The sequence below is a fragment of the Heterocephalus glaber genome, unplaced genomic scaffold, assembly GCF_053883595.1.
Source record: "Heterocephalus glaber isolate CG9 unplaced genomic scaffold, H.glaber_assembly_v1.0 deba00001447, whole genome shotgun sequence".
Classification (NCBI taxonomy): Eukaryota; Metazoa; Chordata; class Mammalia; order Rodentia; family Bathyergidae; genus Heterocephalus; species Heterocephalus glaber.
The window spans coordinates 4,515,457-4,535,196 of NW_028258299.1; the positions used below are offsets into that span (position 1 = coordinate 4,515,457).

The following is a 19,740-nucleotide window of genomic DNA, read 5'->3' on the forward strand; positions in this document are numbered from 1 at the left end:
CTACCTTTTTAAAAGGATATTTTCCCTCCATTCAGCCAAATTTAACTTGGATGATGAAGAACCAAGCCTGGGCTTCCCAGCTATAATTTTCTTGCTTCCTTGTACCTCTGAATATTAAAGCACAATGGCTCACATTGCCGAGAGAAACCAAAACAGCAGCCTATTAGAGGAGCGATTGCACAAACGGAATTCAAAGTGATATTTCAAGCAGGGCGTTCTGTTTATATAAACCTTGAGAGCATTCGATGAATGTCAGCAGAACTTTGAAATTAAAATCGCTTCTTTTTTCATACACTGCTCACTCTATTATTGAGCCCGTGTCTTGGGTAGTCGTGGAGGTTAGAAACCACTTGGGGTTTTCTTCATAATGCTAGAAATGCTGAGAGATGAGGCAGGAAGTTATCGGCATCTTAAACGGCTCCCCGCCTGGCAGCCCAGGCCTGCAAGGCCAAGCCAAAGCCAATGGTGTTAAAGTGACAGCTGCAGAGAAGCGCTGTCCGGCGTGCTGAAAAAGAAGTCCTGTCCAGAGTGCTGAAAGGGGACCCCTGTCCCGAGTGCTGAAAAGGAAGACTGTCCCCTGGGGAATGACAGGAGGGTGTTTGGATGGGAGTCCTTCTCCAGTGACCCATTCCTGCTGCTCCCTAGGGTCCAGGAGGAAATGGAGGGGTGTCCCCGGGAAGGCCAAGACCCTGTCTGAGCTGGTGTGGGTGGGACCCCAAAGGCAGAGGGAGAAGCATGAAGGGAGGGGGACATGCCGACTGCCAGAGTGACAGCTGCAGTGGAAATGAGGAGGGAGAGGTGAGCTTAGAAACTGGAGGAACTGGGAAATAAAGTAATGAAATAGAGAGATACACTGGGTGACAGCGGGGAGATAAATGGAGCAAGTTATATGAAGGGCTCATTTTTGTGTAAATATTTGGGGCCCTGTAAGATGTTTATTATAAATCTGTCTTCTGAATACTTCTTGGCACTGCACAGGTTGTCACCTGCTGAGAAGCTTCCCCTAAGACGTGGAAGGTCGGGCTCAGGGGTAAGGTGCAGCCGCACCTGCTCCTCTTCTGCACGTAGCTCTTCCTACAGGGGTGGTGAGGCTGCTGGGAGCCCCGAGAACCTGCCCTGGGCTGCTTTCAGGACTTGGCCTTCCCTTCCAGTGGGGAGGCTGCTAGGGCTGCATGGGGTCCTGGAATCAAGGCGGTGACTCCACGTGGGGACATAGCTGAGGAGTACACGGTTTTGTGCTTTAATATTAGAAAGGCTCTTCTGCCAAGTCCCTCTCCAGCAGTGGGGAAAGAGAAGACCCAGCATGAAAGTGTGTCAGCAAAGCAGCAGGGGAGACAGGAGGAAGCTTCAGGGCTTATCGACCCCTTCTGTGCAGACTCCAACAATGTAGACACCCCTCTGTCTGCATCGACTCGAGGCATCCTTCCTGGACCTGGGAAAGAAAAGAAGCAGCCCAGGGAAAATCCCGAAGGGTCTGCATTCTCTCCCTTCAGGTCCCCAGGTCGGGACAGTGGTCCTCCTCCGCCACATTCTGACTTCCAGCTTTCAATTACCCATGGCCAACCATGGTCCAAAAATATTAACTGGAAAATTCCAGAAGTGGGCAATTCATAAGTTTTAAATTACCTGCTGTTCTGAGTGTAATGCAGTCCCACATCGCCTGGCTTTTCCTACCCATGATATGAATACTTCTCTATCAAGTGCATCATGCTCTGTAGGATATGTGTCATTAATGATATGCTTGTTTCATTGGTCTGGTTGATCCGATCAGCTGTCTTGCTGTTATGGTTTACATTTAGAAATCCCCCAAGAGCCTCATGAGCTCATGGGTCAGGGTTTTGGAAGGTGACTGGATTACGGTGGGCTTACAGCTGACTTGCTGTTAGGGGGTGGGGCCTGGTGAGAAGAGGTCTGTCACTGAGGCTGTGGTCTGGAAGGATTCATCTCCCCCCCCCCCGAGCTCCTCCCTCCATTCTCTCTGTTTCCTGTCCACCATGAGGTGAGCAGCTCTCCTCCACCAGGCCCCCCAGCCATGCCTTCCTGCCTCAGAGCCTGCCCACTATGTACTGAAACATGAGCCAAAACAAACCTCTCCCTCCTTAAGTTGTGGGTGTGGGGTATCTCCTCCCTCAGTGAGGGAAGTAATAAGATGCTCCGTATCAAAGTGCTTATAGTCAACTAACCTCTATTTTACATAGTAATGGCTCCCAAGGCAAGAGTAGTGATGCAAAGGGCACCACACATGGAGGGACGGAGTAGCTCTAGCACTATGTGGCAATCCCATGGGGCATATAGGGAAAGACAGAGTGGATGTGTGGTTTTGTGGTACTGTCTGTGGTTTCAGGCTCCCAGGAGTGGGGGAGTTGGAACATATTCCCTGCAGATAGGGGCACTGCCATGAATCACCAAAGCAACTGTGACCTCAAAGCTGCTGAGGTACCCAAGACTTGGAGTGGTGTCTTTCCCTGACACCCTGACTCTTAGACACCCAGGAGGGAGCCAGAGAGCTGGTAACACCCCCCTGGTGGGATCGCCCTGAGGACTTGGGTCACACACAACAAACCCAAGGTTCATGTTCTGAGTGGGGATCTGCTCTTGAGTCCCAACTGTCTCGATTGTGAAACAATCCGGGGAGTGCAGAGTCAGAAATCTCAGGTGTCTGTGTGGCCAGCTTTGGAGCCAGGCAGTCAGAGCAAAAGGAGATTGCTCTGTGTTCTGGTGCTGGCACCTGTGATGTGAAGCAACGCCCAGAGTCAGGGTCCCTAACTTCTCTGAGGCCATTTCCCAGGCTCCTAAGGGATCACAACAGCATTCAGAGGAGAATTCAGCACAGCACCACTCACAGATGGACACTAGCTCCTGTAGCGCTGTCCTAGCAAGAACTCAGCTCTGCCCCTGCACACAGTAGGCACTGAGGGACTTGAGTCTGTTTCCCAGATGTGGTCTCTGTAGCATCCTGGGTATTGTTCCACTGTGGTCAGCCATCCTCCCTTCACATCATCTTGGATGACCTAGATCACCTCAGACTATGACCACTACATTGTCTGTGCTCCCCCACCAAGCCCATGTGGACAGGGCTCTGTCTTTTATCTCCAGCCCTGCAGAGACTGGGATGTAGTAATTCCAGAGTGTGGTAAATGGAAAGACGCCATCTCAGCCAAGTTGTCTGGGAGCCAATCCAGATTTCCCCCTCGTTCAAGCCTCAGCAGATCCCTGTAAGAGAGGACCCTTCTCTGTGGCTAGAAAGCCCTCTTCTCCCCTTTCTGGACCCCCTTTCTTTTTGCTCTGTGTACAACTCTGCATGTTTGGAAAAGATGCCTGCTTTCTCCCTAGCCCGAGGCCTCATCCCCAAAGACTAACTTCAGGCTGCTCATATCTCCCTCATTTTCAAAGCTTTGGCTGGAAACTTGGCTCCTTGTGGCTGAGCCCAGCCAGTTCCAATGATACTTGACAGTGCCTTCCTAATTTACTGCCTTTTTATGACTAGAATAAAAGGCCACACATCAGGGAACACCATCAAATGGGAAGAAACGTCCCCTCTCCTCCTTAGCTCAAGTTGGGCATTGTAATTTACAAGAAAACCTTGTGACTTTGGGTGTTTACCTCCCCTGGAACCAGCTTCTCCTCCCATTATGAGAATGAGACAATTAAAATGCTTCTTTGCTCCTTTGATATTGAATTAGGTTAGCTCAGCCCAATTGCAAATGCCAGTCTGAAAACTCTCATGTTATTTGGGTTGCAATTTAGGACTATCTTTTTTTTTTTTCAAGAAAAACAATGTTTTTAGATTTTATTTTCACCTAATTCTGGTTCAGACATAAGGAAAGGAAATGAGGGATTTAGTCAAATTGTATCAAGAAATTTGCATCCCAAATAGACATTTTAGGGAGGCCAGGGCAGGGAGGCAGGGAGGCTGTACTGGTTCCCACAATGCAGCTGTCTCAGCTCGCCCAGCATGAGCCAGGGAAAGCGGGCAGAGACAGTCCTGAGGTCCCTCTCATCTCCATCTGCCTTCTGCCATGGCTACTGACCAGTGCCATGGTGAAAATTGCTGCTCCTGGGGAGAAACCCCTGCTCAGACATGCTTCTGCAATGTACAACTCAGAGAGCTGCAGGTTGCGGAGTTAGTGGCTGTAGAGGCTCAGCCTTAAGCCCAGGAACCCACGTTCTCTCTTTGCTCTGCCATCTTATTGGTGGCTTCATGCTCCTGCAGGGAAGGGAGTGAGGTGGCTGCAGCCAGTCCAGGTTCATGATGCACATGTCAGCCTCCCAAGGAAGAAGGGATGGGGTCTTCTGCATCTCTGCTCTTAGGGGAAGCCTCTCCTGGAGGCCCTTGTGTTTCTGTTGCTTCCTGCACCAGTACTGGGTCACACACACACTTCTGAAAAATCCCCAGCTGGGGCCATGAGAGAACACTTGCCCCTGAGGTTCATGTGTACACAGCGAGGATTGCAATGTGATGTGGAATAAATATGGAAAAGACAATGCAACAGCATCCACCATAAGACGATAGAATGCACTTACTAAATTTTGAACACATTCAAAAAATTCATGTGTAGAAACCAACAGTATCCAGGAGATGAGCCTTACCCCCAGATAGACCAGGACCAGACCCACCTCCTTTATGTTCCTTCTTAAGACAGTCTTATTCTTCCCCATCCCTTTGAGGTCTTGAAAGTTGAAGAGCTTCGTAACAGGAGAATGAGCAAGATCTGGGGTCAATGTGCAGCCTGGTGATTCTGGAACAGCAGTGATTTTACCCTCCAAGGGTCATTTGGCAATTTCTGGAGATATTTTTTATTGCCACCATTTGGGGGTGCTACCAGCATTTAGTGGTAGGCCAGGGATGCTGTTAACCATCCTCCTAGGCACAGGACAACCCTCCACAACAAAGACTCATCCAGCCTCAAATCTCCATGATTGTCAGGTTGAGATGCCTCCTTTGAGCCTGGCTTGCATCCAGGACTTTCCCATGGTGCTTTGCTCCCTGCAGGGTGATGGAGGAGGGTGTCTTACCACCTAGACATGACTGGGAGCTGGAGAACATAGAGTCAGTCCTTGCCCCACCTTATCTTCCCTCCCAGGACTTTCCTTTACTTCTGGCAAGTACATGTAGATACGAGAGATACAGCTCCATGGGGACCATCAGCATTTGGAGAACAGGGCCGTGTTCACCCATCCCTGTACCTGTGCCGGCTCCCTCCAAGCAGGCGTCCTATACATGAGGGGTTGGAGGGAGGGAGGGACCAGGAGGAGGAGGCTGGAGGAAAGGCCTGTGGGTAAGTAGGTATGATTTAGAGGCCAGGGCTCGCTGGCAAACCTTGCCTAGGTCTGAGATCAGCTGATTCTTAGCTGGGGAGCAAACACAACTCAGGGGCAGGTCAGAGAGACCCAAAGGTTTTGCTTGAGAAATTGAACCTGACAGTTCAGACCAAGCCAAAAAGTCCCTTGAGGAGAGCAGGTGGGAAAAGGTATCAGAGGAGGCAATCATGAGGAAGGAGGAAGCAGAGCTAGGACAGGGGTGGGGGAGATGGGGCGGGGAATACAGTAAGTAAGGGAGGTTCAGTGTGGAGCTCCAGCTATGGGGTGAGAGGGAAAGGTCATCCGAGCTCAGGCAACAGAGCCGTGACTGGAGTCTGGGCCATAGAGGAAGGAGACAGGGACTTAGCCAGGGAGGGTGCCCTTCCAGCCTGAAGGAGGCTGTCAGGTGGAGAGGGGTTCTGGGGGATCCCCACTGTGGGCACCAGGAGCCCCGAAGCCTCTTGTGTCACAGTGACAGACCACAGCTGGTTTTTTATCTCCTTCCTGTCACCTGTCAGGATCCGCACAATTGTCATCAGGGGCTGCAGTCTCGGATGCTGGGAATTTTCCACTGGCTCCAGAGATGTTTGCTAAGCCCGGTGCCAGCCCATAGAGGTGGCAGGGGAGGCCGAGCGCCATGCTTCAGTGCCGATGTCTGATATTAAAATTGCTGGGAGCCTAGTGAACTTGTCCTGGCAGCACTGCTCACAGATACTCCCCTCAAAGTTAATAAGAAACTAAGAAATTAATTTCCTGTCAGGTGCCTCTGCCCACAGTGACAGCTCAACACCTTCCATCAGCAGGAGTGTGTTTAAGTAACGGGGACAGTGGGGGACTGGGTGTGCCAAAGGGGGCACCCTTCTGGAAGTTTACGGGAAGAAGGTTGGAAAGCGTGTGCTCCTGGGCAGGGGTCTCCAGTGATGACCTGGTCCTGGCGGGGACCATCGCTTCTGAGAAGGTCACTTGGATTTTCACTTGGCCATGGCCAGTTGCAAAATTCCAGGCATCAACTCAGCTCTGCCACATCTTGGCTCCCACACTGTGTCCCTCTGGAGAAAAGATGACAAGGACAGAGCCAGTTGTCTTCTCCAGGTGACCTCGTGTGACATTGTGGTCCGGTCCAACCTTTGGTTTTATAGAAACAGCTCTCAGACGGGGGAATTAGTAACTTCTAAAGACAAAGACAAAAAAGAAAGACAAGAAAATCAAGCTTTCTCTTTTTGTTGTGACCCCAGAGATGTTGGGGAGTTGGGTGGGGGGATCCTTAATTCATTAATCAATGTCCGAGTGGCTACAACTTGCTGGGATCTGTGTGTGGCACCATAGTGCCTCTCATAATCCTCCAAGTCATCAGTCATCGGCAGACATGGTGGCTCACTGTGCCATGCTGGGGGGTGGCAGTATGAAGCCAAGAGACATTAAGTAATTTGCCAAAGATTGCACTGCATGTAAAGTGGCCCCAGTGAGATTTGAGCCAGTGTTTGTCTCCACACCCAAGGTCCTTCCATCATAGGGCCACAGGCAAGATACCCAATTGCCGTAGTTTTTCTTGCTTTAATTCCAAAATGGGTCTCCACTACTGCAAACCTTCGACTTCCTCCTAACCCATCCCTGTTCCCTCATTCAACAAATAACCGACCACACAGATGGCTCTGCAGAGTGAGCCTTCAGCACGGGAGACTTTCTCCCTGGCGGCAAATCCCGCATCTCATCTTGGCCTGCGTGTGTCTTGGCTGCAGTCCGAGCCTTTCCTGGAGATTGGATCTCAACACTCAGAAGTTTTTCTTCCAAGGGGAGATTGAATCTTCAGTTCAATGTGGAGGCTCATTCGATGTTGAAGTGTTCCTGGACCGTTTCACTTATTCAACAAATATTTGCCCAGCCCAGCTCTGGGCCCGGTGCCAGGCCTGATGCCCGGCCAGCGAGACAGACAATTCAGAGCATCATGGGACGTGGCTCTGCCCCTGCTCCCCACCTGCCAGCCCAGCCTCTGCCTGGTGTGGCTATCTGCCCAAATGGTCCCTGTGGGCCCGGATCTGTCCTATGACCTGTGTCCCTGGACCCTGGGCCTGAGCTCTTTCCTCCCACTCTCCCCACCGCTTCTTATGACTATCAGACTGGCCTCCATGTCCCTCCCCAGAAGTTCCCCCAAGCTCCCTGGGGAAGTTGTATCCCTACCTTCATCCTCCATCTCCACCAAGCTGTCTTTTTATGCCTCTAGGACCTCATCTTATCCCAGAAGCACCTGCAGAGTAGGTGACTATTTCTAATTTGTCTCCTCGTGGGCACAGACAGTCTTGTTCACAGACTCTGCAGCACAGCTGGACCCCGGAGCATGGCTGAATGAATGAATGAGTGAGTGAGTGAGTGAATGAGTGGGTGAGGGAGCGCCCCAGGAAGTCAGCCAAGGAGGAAACTGTTCCTCCAAGCAGCTGAGAATCCCAGCCCAGGGTGGCCCAGTGAGCTCCCAAATTAGCTGAAGGGAAACCTGGCTTGGGAATCTCCTAGCACCATGTCCTTCTAACAATCGGCAAGGGAAGCACAAAGAAGCAGCTTGAGAGGCATCAGGCGCCTCCATCTGAAGTCATACTTCTCAGCTCAATCTTTCAGCATCCCCTCTCCTAAAGCTTTCTCCAAAAGAGCTGCTGGCTCGGTTTACCTACAACCACCAGAATTAATTGCCATCCCCGGGTAGCTAACGTCTCCTAACAGCTCCATGGTAACCACGATTTGCAAATGCCAGCAAGTGTTTTCTCAAAGGGACTCTACCCCCTACACAAAATAGAACATTTTGAGTGAAATTTAAACACAGTATTTGAACGGCACTGTTCGGATTTCTTCACACTTCACAAATGCTTTCTTTGCAAACATGGGTGTCCCAGATACCCTGGGCCCATGCCAAGGCCCTCAGCCCAGCGTCTGTTTTCTCAGCTTCAACCCAGCCGCAGTGAGATTTAAAAACAAACAGGGGGAGAGAGCTGTGGGCCTCCCAGCCAAGGGTGTGTGGTGTGTGTGTGCGTGTGTGTGTGTGCACATTCATGTGTGCGTGCGTGCACAGAGATGAGGACCATGTTTTGTCTCCTGCACCAGCGATGATCAATTGGTGGCAACCCAGATCTCTGCCAGGAGCTTTCTGGGGCCCCAGCAGAGGTTGGTGGGAAGGAGCGCCACCTGCGAGAGTGTAGCGTGGAATTCCTCAGGCCAGGGTGGGAGTGGAGAGCTGTGGGTGAGAAGTGGGAAGGTCACCCCGTGGTGCCTCTGCTCCCACAGAGTGCAGAGCAGAAATGAGCTGAAAGTGAAGGCTCGAGAACCTTCACTTGCAGAAATACCCAGAAGCCCTTGCAGCAGCATCTGCTCAGCTAGGACAGGGGGAGAGAGGAGGGGAGCAGGCAGAGGGAGGGTGTGCAGATGTGGCCAACCAGCCATCATTTCAGCTGCATGGACTGGTCCCAGGGGGATGGATTCCTTCTCGGGAATCCTAGGGTGGAAGAGGGTATAGACTCAGCCCAGACATGGAGGAGAAAAGGTGAGGCCAGGCCTGCTGCAGGTTTGCTTTGGTTGGAGGCCAAGGGGATGCAAGGGCAGTGAGTGTGCTGTAGGACCTGCGCCTTCATGGTAGGCAGCCCCTGAGGGGCATCCAGACCTCCAGCACGGAGTGGGTGGAACGGGCTGGCTGGCCCCAGTGTCCAAGCTGAGGGTGTGAGAAAGATCCGTGGGAGGTATAGACAGATGCCTCGTGGACGGGGCAGATCCTGGAGGCCCCTGGGGTCAGGGGTGAGTTGTGTTCACAGGAAACAAGGGGCTGCGGGAAGCCGAGAGAGCTGGGACTTGGAGGACGCCCTCGCAGAAGCACCGAGCTCATCAGGAGGCTGTTGCAGGCCAGGGGTGAGGCGGTGAGGGCCAGATCGGGGCAGTGGCCTCCAGGACAGAGAAAACGTCACTCTTCCCTGTGGCTCCTCTCTCCTTCAGCGCTGAGGAGTCAGCAGCGCCTTGGGGCGGGAGCCCTGCAGTCCTGGCCCTGGTCATCCTGTGGCTCAGTGCTGCCCCCACTGGTGGAAGCTGGAAGAGGCCGGGTCTTTCCGTCCCACCCTCCGAAGGAACAAGGGTGGGAGGGGCATCAGCGGTGCGTGATGCAGACGCCTGCCCCGTGGGTGTCCGGAGCACTGGCGGGAAAGGGGACTTTTGGAGGCACTGCCAGGATTTGGGGGTGGACAGAGCTGTCTGCAGTGGGCTGGTTCCAGCTAGAGGATTCGGGAGGTGCAGATGATGATGGAGCCCTGATTCATGGTATTTGGGATGTCGGGCTGCTGGCTGGGGACAGCTGGTGTTTCCCGCGGGGCGCAGGCCCTGGGGGAGGGGTGGCTCTGGCTTCGCCTGTGCCATTAGTGCCGAGGGTGCCGTTATTACCCAAGGAGGCTTACAGCTCCCAGGAGCCACTGGAGAAAGGAAGAAGGTAGAGAGGGGCTTAAAAAGAAAGTAAGAAAAAGAAAAACTATACTTTCTAATCCAAACCTTGCCCTGCAGTGGGTTTGTTAACCCCCGGTCACTCTTGCAAGACATAAAGTGTTGAGGGCCACAATTACTTCAGTGATTACACTTTATCGTGTCCTACCAAGGTATTAAGGAGGAACTGGGGAACACATTAAAAAAACATACAGCCCAATTTAATCACGATTGCCTCTAAAACAATTGCTGGAATCTCACCGTTACAGTTGCCAGAGCATAAAAATCCTATAGCTGTTCGATGCACCGGGGCGATTCATCCTCTCCTGTCTCTGCAGCAGTCCATTCGTCCGTCAAGGAGAGATTTGGGGCTTGTGTCCTCATGGGACTTAGTGAAGGGGCTCCTCAGGTGCTCCCCAAGAGCAGAGGGAGGTGGCCCAGGTCCCAGGCTTCCTCTGGCAACACCTGGCCTCCATTGCTCCCAGCTGGAGGATTAGACCAGAAAGAAGCTCTCAAGCGCTAAGCTCGGGCCCCTTTCCAGCCACCAGTGATTTCCCACCAGGGCCTGTTCACGCTTAAGATTGGGAAGGAGGATATTGGCCAGGAGGCTGGACATTGGTCAGGAAGCCAGCCTTGCTCCAAATGTCACTTTGGGTGCAAGAGTAGCCTCATCACAATCCCAGGGAGGTGTGGCCACTGCTCCTGGGCTTCTGAACATCAGAAGTGGGAAGAGGAAAGGACCCAAGAGGAGGTCCTCATGCTCCCCCTGCTCACCGGATAATGCAGGGCCGGTTGCAGCTTCTCTTGGCTCCATTTTTCCACCTGGAAATGGAAAAGGAGAAATAACTAGGCCTGGATGAGCCCTAAGTTTCTGCTTAGCTTTACCATCTTCTGTTTCAAGAAGAAGCAGAAAAGAGTTCGGGATGCTCCCAGCCTGTGGGGTCCTTGTGGATCTTTCACGTACAAACTGGGACGCATAAAGCATCTGGGTGAGGAGGTAGACAGTCATCACAGGGAGGGGCTGAGAGCCCCTGATCCCCCAGGCCTGAAAGTTCCCTGACTCCTGCACCATCCAAATGAGGACTAGAAATGACTCTGGTGGCCAAACGCATCCCACAAGTTCAGACAGCGTGGCAGATTGGGGTGCTTTGAGTTCTCGGAGACGTGCGGTATTTCCCGAAGCAACGGCTTTGTTGTCTTCCAGCACTTGGGAGAGTGCAAGGATTGTCTCAGGGACCCGCGTTCGTGATTGCACAAGTGTGGCCGGGGCTCGGCTCATCCAAAGCCACCAAAGGCTGTGCACCTTCTGGGGACAAAGACACCTCCTCCCTCGATGCTGGAAAATAATTTCCTAACTTTGCCCCCATGAGCTCTATCTAATGAACAACCCCTCCAAGATAAGCAATCTGAATCACATGGGTTCTGCTCCACATGTGAGTTCTACGGGATGCCAGGGACACTCCGTGCCAGCATCTCGAGCGGAAGTGAACAGCAGTTTCAGAGGTCAGCGATTCTAATGCCCAGCAGTGGTGAAGGTTTACTGCACGTCAGGCACTATCCAAACGCCTTCAGATTTCACCTTCCCCACAACCTCAGGAAGTGGCTACTTTTATTCTCTCCATTTGATAGGTGAGGAAACTAAGGTACAGAGAAGGGATTGCCCAAAGCCCACAGATGGGAAGTAGCAGAAGCCAGACTTCCCCCCTGACAGTCACCCCAGGCCACCCTGCTTTAACATCGGATAGACCTGGCTTTAGGTGGGCTTTTGGTGGGCTAAGTAATTCTTTACCCTTCCAATTACCTATGCACATGGTAGCGATGATCATAACCAGTCCTGCCTTATGGGATTAGACAAACTTAGCATCCATGCCCAGCACATAGAGTTCTGAAGAGATGCTGGTCCTCTGTGATCACAGTGGTGGCGGTGGGAGTTGTCATTCGTCTCCAGGGCAACCCGAATCATACAGCAGCTGGAGTTCCTGGCTTAGCAAAAGGAAGACATATGATCTTTTTTTCAGCTAGGGCTCCTGGTGGATGCAACAGAAAGCTCAACCTGAGCTGACTTCAGGGAATAGGAAATGAGTGCCCCTGCCTGCCTGTGGTGCCAGCCAAAGTCCACAGATCCCTGCTGATTGCCTCTGCCAGGCCGTGCATCTATCCTGTCCCAGTCACCATGCCCAGGAATGTCAGCTTCTGGCGGGCTGGGCTGAGCCCCATACACCACAGCTAGACTGAGCTGGTGAGAGTGGCTCTTTCCCTAAAGAAAATGTGAAGGATTTTATCAAAAGAACACCGAACGCACTAGAGCCTTGTCAAGCTCTGAGTCCCATCTGCCGTGTAGCCCTGAGCAGGTCACGTGGCTCCTCTCAGTCCAGTGGGGACACTGCCACAGGCCCGCTCCCTCCGAAGCCGTCATGGGGAGCAGATGGCCAGGGGGCTGCAGAGCACGTTGGTCCTCCAGAGACCCCGAGGTGACTGTTTGGTGCCACTGTCATCAGATGGGGTTGATTCACTGCCTAATGGGGTGCAGTTCTGAGCGGACACGCCGGCCCTAGAACAGGGCTGGGGCGCAAGTCCTCCTCGGAGGGAGCAGGAAGGACAAGGAAGGAGGTCAAGTGGAACAGCAGGCAGGGCTACCTGGGGGCTGGGGAGAATGCTGTGCGCCGTGGATCTGGCTCTGAGGGGGAGAAGGGGCCAGAGGGGCAGGAATCGCAGCCCTTTGGGAGCTGGGCTCTGCTGCCTGGCCAGGGCTGTGTACCCCGAGCAGGATCCCTGCCTCTGGGCTTCTCTGTGTCCGTGCAAAAGAATCTCTGGCTTCTCATGCCGGGGCTGGTTGGGGCGACTCTTTCGGTGATCTCTAATAAATCCAACCAAGCTCCGATACCCTTGCCCTCTTTTATAACTCCTTATTGATCAACCGTCCAGGAGAAACTGTCACCTGTTTTCGTGCTCCTCTTGGTACTTTCAGCACATTCTCCCGTGGTATAACATGGGGCATTAACCGCCCCTCATGTGGATTAGCAATGGTACAATGGCCCCCCGGGGGCCCAGGGCAGAGGGAGACCCTCCTTAGGACTGCAGGGCCTGGAGGGAAGAGCACTACCTGCTTAGGACAGAAAGTCCCCATCTCCACTTCCCAGGGCTGCCTGCGCCTCCCTGGACTGCCGCTGGAGGTCCGTGACCAAGGCAGCTGTCCCCACTCGGTTCCCAGGTCCCCCCGGGGCCGTGACACCTCGCCGACCTGGAGCCAACTACTCTGGCCGCTGTGAATGGCAGGGTCCCCTCCCCCAGCGTCCTGGCCCCAAGGGAAGTTGGTTTGTCTCCTCCCTTCCTACTGCTTTGCCCTCACCCACCGGGACCCGTCCATCACTCCTGCCCACCAAAATGACTTCATGGAATTCGTCCATGCCAGTACAAGTTCAGTGTGTTTTGCAAACGTGGAGATGATGTAATTGGACAACACTTCCCTCAGATCCTTCACAACAATTTTAAATAAGCCGAGGTCTGGTCCCAAGCCAGTGGGCATCTCCGGTTTCCAAGTGTCCCCTGAGAAACCTGCTGCTCCTTTGCCCCCAGCACATGCTGCTGGACCGCTGCTGGACCACCAGGCCTGCCTGCATAATGAGAAACTTTCCCAGCACATCTGTCCAGGAGTCCTTGGGTAGAACTTTCTCAAGGCTTCCATAAAGTCCAGACAGGAAGGGTGCTCTGGCCCCCTTTTGTCTGCTCTGGGCTGGTAGCCTATCGAGCTGCTCCCAGCATGCTCAGGGTGTGCCCAGGACTGTGCCAGGCAGGGCTCCCTCATCAGGGCGCCTTTTCTCCAGCACCTTCAGACTGAAGGAGGCCAGCCCTCAGCCAGCGTGATTCCCGGAACCCCGCACCAGGTGGAAATTGTTTAACTAGATTCCCGTGACTGGAAAATTCTGGTAATTGTGTAATAACAACAGCAGCAGCTCTCGGCAATTACCCAGGGTTTTCATCTTCAGACCACTTTACTCCTATTAACTAATTAAGTCTCCCAGCCTTCCTCCAAAGAGGGAAGGGCAGCCGGCCCAGACTCCCTCGGGTGTGGGTACTCTCTTAACGAAGGTGGCCCTTCCAGGGTGCTGGGGTTTCCTTGGCAGCTGACCTCTGCCCACATGCAGCCCTCCAACCCTCTTGCTGGGCATCACTCCGAGGTTACCTATGTGCCTCCCCTGCACCACCCTGGGCCCAGCACACGAGGTGGGTCCTGGCTTCTGGGAAAAACACAGGTGGCCACTACTCCCAAGGACACAGGCGCCTCTTTTGGTTTAACTTCCCCTTCCCTCTTCTCCTGCTTGCCCTTTAATGCCCCCCACTTTGAGGATGTGGGTCTGCTCCCCTAGGCCGGGACAGAGTGGGAGTGAGAGAGGGGTTTGCTGGGACACACAGGGCCTAGACGCCCCTGCCAAGGGCTTTGTGACCAGCCTCCTTGCTGCCAGGACCCAGTGCAGAGCGGACAGGTGGCAGGCCGTCCTTGGCAGCTGGCGCACGGGCAGGAGAGTTTTTCTCTGCCTTGCAGCCTGGTGTCACCCACATTCCTGAACCACCTGCCATCATCATTTATTCATCCCCTAATAAATCCCGCCCTTCTTTCTGCTGGCTTTGTACTCTTTTTTTATGGGCTTCTACCTTCATTGTTTATTAAGCACCCAGGTACGGGCAAGGCTGTACCTCCTAAAACAGGGTTTGTGGGTGCCCAGAATCTGCATAAATGGTGCTAATGTGACAAATGCAGTCATTGGATGGGCTCAGGGTGCAAACAACACTGATCTGCTCACTCCTGGCCCTCCCGGCAGTAGCATGCAGGCCCGCGCCCTGCGCCCCGCGCCCCCAGCAGCAAGCAGGGAGGTGTGTGGCACCATTACGTGCTATGATGACTTTCCGGGTAACGTGCACATTCCCACTATCACACAGCCTCTCTCCTTCATTTTTCATGAGAACTGGCACGAGATTGATGACGGAGCCGTGGCAGAAACAGAGCGCCATGCCACCCTGATTTATCGACCACTTAGCGCTGATGAAGCTGGAAACAAGAGTCAAACAGATGTTGCAGCTGCATTTTTCTTTATCAAAACCAGCAGCTTTTTGCATTTTTAACCACTTCTTGCATTACTGTCCTGCTTGCTCCACAGAAAGGGTGCTGCTCAGGGCCTCCTCCTTCCAGCGGGTACCCCGGAGCCGGGACTGGCCCATGGAACCCCCCCCACCCTGGGGTCCAGCCACCCAGCACCCACGCAGGAGTGGCCACTAGGAGGCTGTCAGCACCCTGGGGCTCTTGCTCTGGGTGACTTGAGTACTCCCTCCACTTCTTTTTTGTTTGCCGTACTGGGAATGGAACCCAGGGCCTTTGCACTGAGGTACATCCCTAGCCCTTTTCTAAAAAAAATTTTTTTTGAGACAGGGTCTCGATAAGTGATTAAATTACTCAAACTGGGTTTGAACTGGCCACCCTCCTGCCTCAACCTCCCAGAGTGCTGGGATGTCAGGCGTGTGCCACCACACCCGGCCCTTGAGTCCCTTGTTGAGTTGGTGAGGACGAGCCTGCTGTTGCACCCCAACTGCCCCCAGGATGTTGGGGTTACACACACCCTGGGGTGGGCTTGGCTTGCAGGGGCCAGGGCTCTGCTCCCCCTGCACACTGGATGCCTCCCTCCCCCATCTTGTCTGTGACAGGATACTCAACACCCATATCCTAGGTGACGTGGCCTGGACTGGGAGTGCCGGCTGGGCTCAGGTCCATTCCAAACCCTTTTCTTTCCCAACACAACAGAGGCGAGCAGAGCAAGTCTCCCACGGCCTAAAGAGCAGGTACCGAGGCTGGTGAGATCAACTGCTGCCAGGCCGGAGCTCCGAAGCCAGCTCTGCCAGGTCCTCTCATGGCCACAAGGGCTGTGGAGCTTGTGACAGGCTTTGTATCAGAGCTCTCGGGGGGCCGGGGGGCACGGCATGCCCCAGTCCCCTTGCCCTGTGCCACCCCTACCAAACATGGCTGCCACTGGCTCGGCGTTCTCTCTCTCTCTCTCTCTCTCCTTCTCCTCTGCCCTGCCACTGTGACCTTCCCAGCAAATAGGGGCGGGGGTCACCCCAGAGACCCAGTGGGCAGCTGAAGGCAGATTCTAGGGTGGAAGGACCATCCAGAGCCTCAGGCTAGCTGTCCTTCTTGACCTCACTTGTACCTTTGGAGGAGAAGGTCCTTGGCTTGTTCTCTCGGCTTCCTTTGTCGCCGTGGGCCAGGCAAGCAGTGCAATTTGGAAAAGGCATCCTGAGTCACTAAGCAGGACTCCTGGGAGATGCCGGCCACCCCATGAGGCAGACCAGGGCGGCAGCAAATCCAGACCTCAGGTTTGAGATAAAAGCAGCACAGAGGTGGAGCTGGGCTGAGGGACCCACTGAGCATCCCAAGGAGAGGCAGAGGCACCTGGAGCATGCACACTCACTCACACACACACACACATACACACACACACACACACACACGCGTGCACCTGCCTCCCATCACCTGCAGGGTGAGCACCTGGGCAGGGCCCCTCTCCCTCCTCTTCAGCCTCTGCTTCTCCCTGGAGGATGCATCTGGTCCTGAGGACGATGCTGGGTGAAGGGGAGGACACAGCTGCTGCTGCACCAGCTCCCCAAGTGAGGCCTGTGCCCCAGGGGCAGCTCAGCAGCACCCCCTCCCCAAAGCCTACAGCAGCCTGGATTGGACAGAATCCAAGAGATTAGTGCCAGGAGAAAGCAGACGTTCAGAAACAGCAGGGCTGGGGGCAGGCCAGGCGGGCACAGCGGTTATGGGGTCCCTGAATACGACTTCCACAGGGAGGCCACACAACCTGCTATGACAGGGCAGAACCGTCGGCCAGGGACAAAAGCTTGTCCCTCAAAGTGGGCAGGAGTGTGGGTTTTCTTCTCAGGGCCAGAGAGCCATGGCTGAATTACCAGGTAACACCTGCTGGTGTCAGCAGGATGGACGAGGTTGGACCGGGAGTGCGGAGATCAGGGAAGGGCCTTTGTTCCCACAGGTGGAGGCTTGGCCTTCCCTGTCCCAGGCGTGTGGGGCCCGTGGGTGACCGGGCTGGCTCAGGAGGGAGAACTGACAGGACCTAGTGATGGGCTGGCTCTCTGGGCTGAGGGGTGGCTGCAGTTTCAGATCTGGACAGACGGCAGCAAGGTGGCGTGGCCCTCCCTGGGCATAGCCTGGCACGACCCAAGAGTATGAGTAGGAATCGTGCTCAGCCAAAGGGAAGCAAGGGCGTTTCAGGAGCTCCCAGAGGGGCAGAGTGGTGGGGATGGAGAGAGACACCTGGGTCCTGAGAAGGAAGGGGGCTCCAGGCCAGGAGGCCGGGGCAGTCCTAGGCTGCTGAGCTGCCTGCTGCACGCTGACCCTGCCATTCTCTCAGGAAGAACCTCAGGGCTTGCTGTGGTCTGCTTGGTTTGGGTAGTCCTCAGTGATGAGCCCAGTAGGGCTCTGGACATCCACATGGTGCCCTGCACCTCTCCAAGGCCCTGCCTATTCCCATTTGTAGAGCGGGCAGGGCCAGGAATCTCCCAGCCCTGGCTCTTTCCAGAAGGCTCTGGAACTTCTCTGGGATTTGACTCATCCTTGGCAGTGGCACTGCCGACCATCCGAACTCCAGAGCATCGGGGAGGGCTGTTTTCACAGCTCCTGCTCATTTTAGGGGGCAGCCTTCAGCCTCTTTGGGAAAATTTCACCCAGTTTCAAGCTTACTCAGCCCACTCCACAACGGGCTCTGACATTGCAATGAGCACTTCACGGATCTGGTGCATGAGGGCTCCATGACAAACATACTTCCCTGCAAAAACACCCCATGAAGTGTACAACTAATGCATAAGCAAAGTGTGCCCCGGATTTCCAAAAATACCTCCATCACTGTCTCCAGGCCAGCCCCTAGCCTGGAGTCAGCACTGAAAGTTCTACTAGGGGATCCCAGGGCAGGGACTTGTGGGTGGAGTCGGGGTGACAGCAAACCTGCTTCCCCATCTCCTGGCCCCAGACCCAGTCTCCAGGACTAACAGGGGCTGGGTCTGAAAAGGGAAGCCCCCCAGGGGACCCACGCTGTGCTCTCGTTGACTGTGGAGCAGATCGAGAATCCGGAAGTCGACAGTTACTGAAGCAGGGTCCACCCACCGCTGCATCTGTGAACCCCACGGCAGAGTGTCTATGCTCTGTGGGGTTTTCAAGAGCAGCATCAGGTGCCCACAGCCTTCGTGGACCCAGAAGGGGTGAAGAACCAGACTTGCCTCTCAGCCTCCTGGGAAGGGCCTATGTCCTGAACCACTTCTCTGCCCTCCCAGACCCTGAGGCTGAGAGGGAGACAACGGTAGGTCGAATTGAGCCTGAAATGAGCACATTATTGGCACAGTGTAATGTCTCCAAGACCTTGCCCTGAGCTAAAGCAGATGCGCAGACCGTGAACACACAGGCTTGTAGCTTCCTGCCCAGGAGGGAGCAGGGGAGGTATCAGGGAAGGCTTTCTGGAGGAGGTGGCCTCCTGGTCCTGCCCTCAAAGAACAAATGGAGGCTGGTTATGCACATGGGCCTGGACCCGCAGGCAGACCTCAGAGCTTCCAGAAACACCGGCCTCTGGTGCTGCACGGCAGGGACTCTGGGTCGGGAGAGTTGAAGCCTCCACTCGGCCTCCTGCAGCCTGTCCCCTCTCGGGCGTGAACAGGCCAGCTCCCTCTTGCAGGGCGGGCGCCTGCTCCGGGAACCAGGATCAGAAGAAACTCCGGGGAGCCCGCTGGTCCCTGCAGCCTTCTGATCCTTACTCCGTTCACCCAGCAGTTGGCACTGCCCCCTGGCTAGGCTTAGGCTCAGGCAGGAAGCCGCCCACCAGCCCCAGCCCCCGAGGCCGGTGTGGGAAAGGCCGGGGCCAGGTATTGGGGGATCACCCTGTCTCTCTTCCGTAACCCCAGACCACCTGCATCCCGGGCATGTGGTCAAGATAAAGTGAAATGGGTGGTGGGGAGGCGCCCAGGCCAAGTGAAAAGAGACCACCAGATGTCTTGGCAGGGCCTGGATTCGGAGTCAGAGCCCTGGCGCGTGGCCCAGGCCTCGACCCCAGCCAGGCTCGGTGCTGTGGCCAGCCACATGCTGCCGTCTCCAGACGGAAGGTGCTCAGCCCTGCTCAGCCCTGCCCTGCCTGCCTCCCTGGCTAGCATGGGCACCAAATGAGATAATGGCTGGAAAGTGCTTTGAAAAGAATAAAGTGCCACGCCGATGTCAGGGATTATCATTATTATTAAGGAGCCTGAGTACCGCAATCCAGAAAAGCTGCCATTAACAAAAGGCTCCTGTTCTCGTTGATTTAATTTCCTGGTTAACTGAGCGTTGGCAAGAAAAAAAAAAACTGCATTTCAACCCTTATTGGAAATCTTTTAAAATTATGCCAGGCTACTTTCTTACACTGGTCATGGTGTCGTCGTCCTGGGTCTTTATTTATTAATGGGCTGATTGATTCGTATATTCATGTATATTCGTATATTCTCTTGCTCTGACCTATCCAAAAAAGTGGATACTCAGCTTGCCTGGGCCCCCCCACTCCCCCCACACACACCCCAGGGCTCTGGTTACAAAGCAGAGGAGGGTCTGGACATAGCACAGGAAGGAGCTGCCTCATGCTGTTGCCCAGGTTCCCTGCAGTGTCTCGATTCATTGCCACCTGTTTCCTTAGAAAGATTTCAGGCAGGCTTTGAACTCACTAAGTAGCGATCAGTGTGGCCTCAGGGCCCCAAAGCGCCTTCCGGTTGGGTAGAGGAATGTAGAGAGGTCACCCAGGTGCCTTTGCGAAGGGAAGTCATTGCTTTTAACACACCTGTCAGGACTGATGCGCCAAACAGGCTCACCTTCAGGGTCATGCAAAGGTCCCCGAAGACCCCATGTTCACTGTGGCAAAGCTGCCTCCTGGCAGAGACCCCTAATGTGCCACTATCAGAGCCAGTGGGGGCAGAAAGGGA

At 54.4% G+C, this 19,740-nt stretch overlaps 1 protein-coding gene across 15 annotated transcripts in view; it reads left to right on the plus strand.

The window, feature by feature from the left end:
* Camta1 (calmodulin binding transcription activator 1) overlaps positions 1-19,740 on the plus strand; it is a 777,226-nt gene that overhangs the window by 658,910 nt on the left and 98,576 nt on the right. The gene's annotated exons all lie outside the window — the stretch shown is intronic.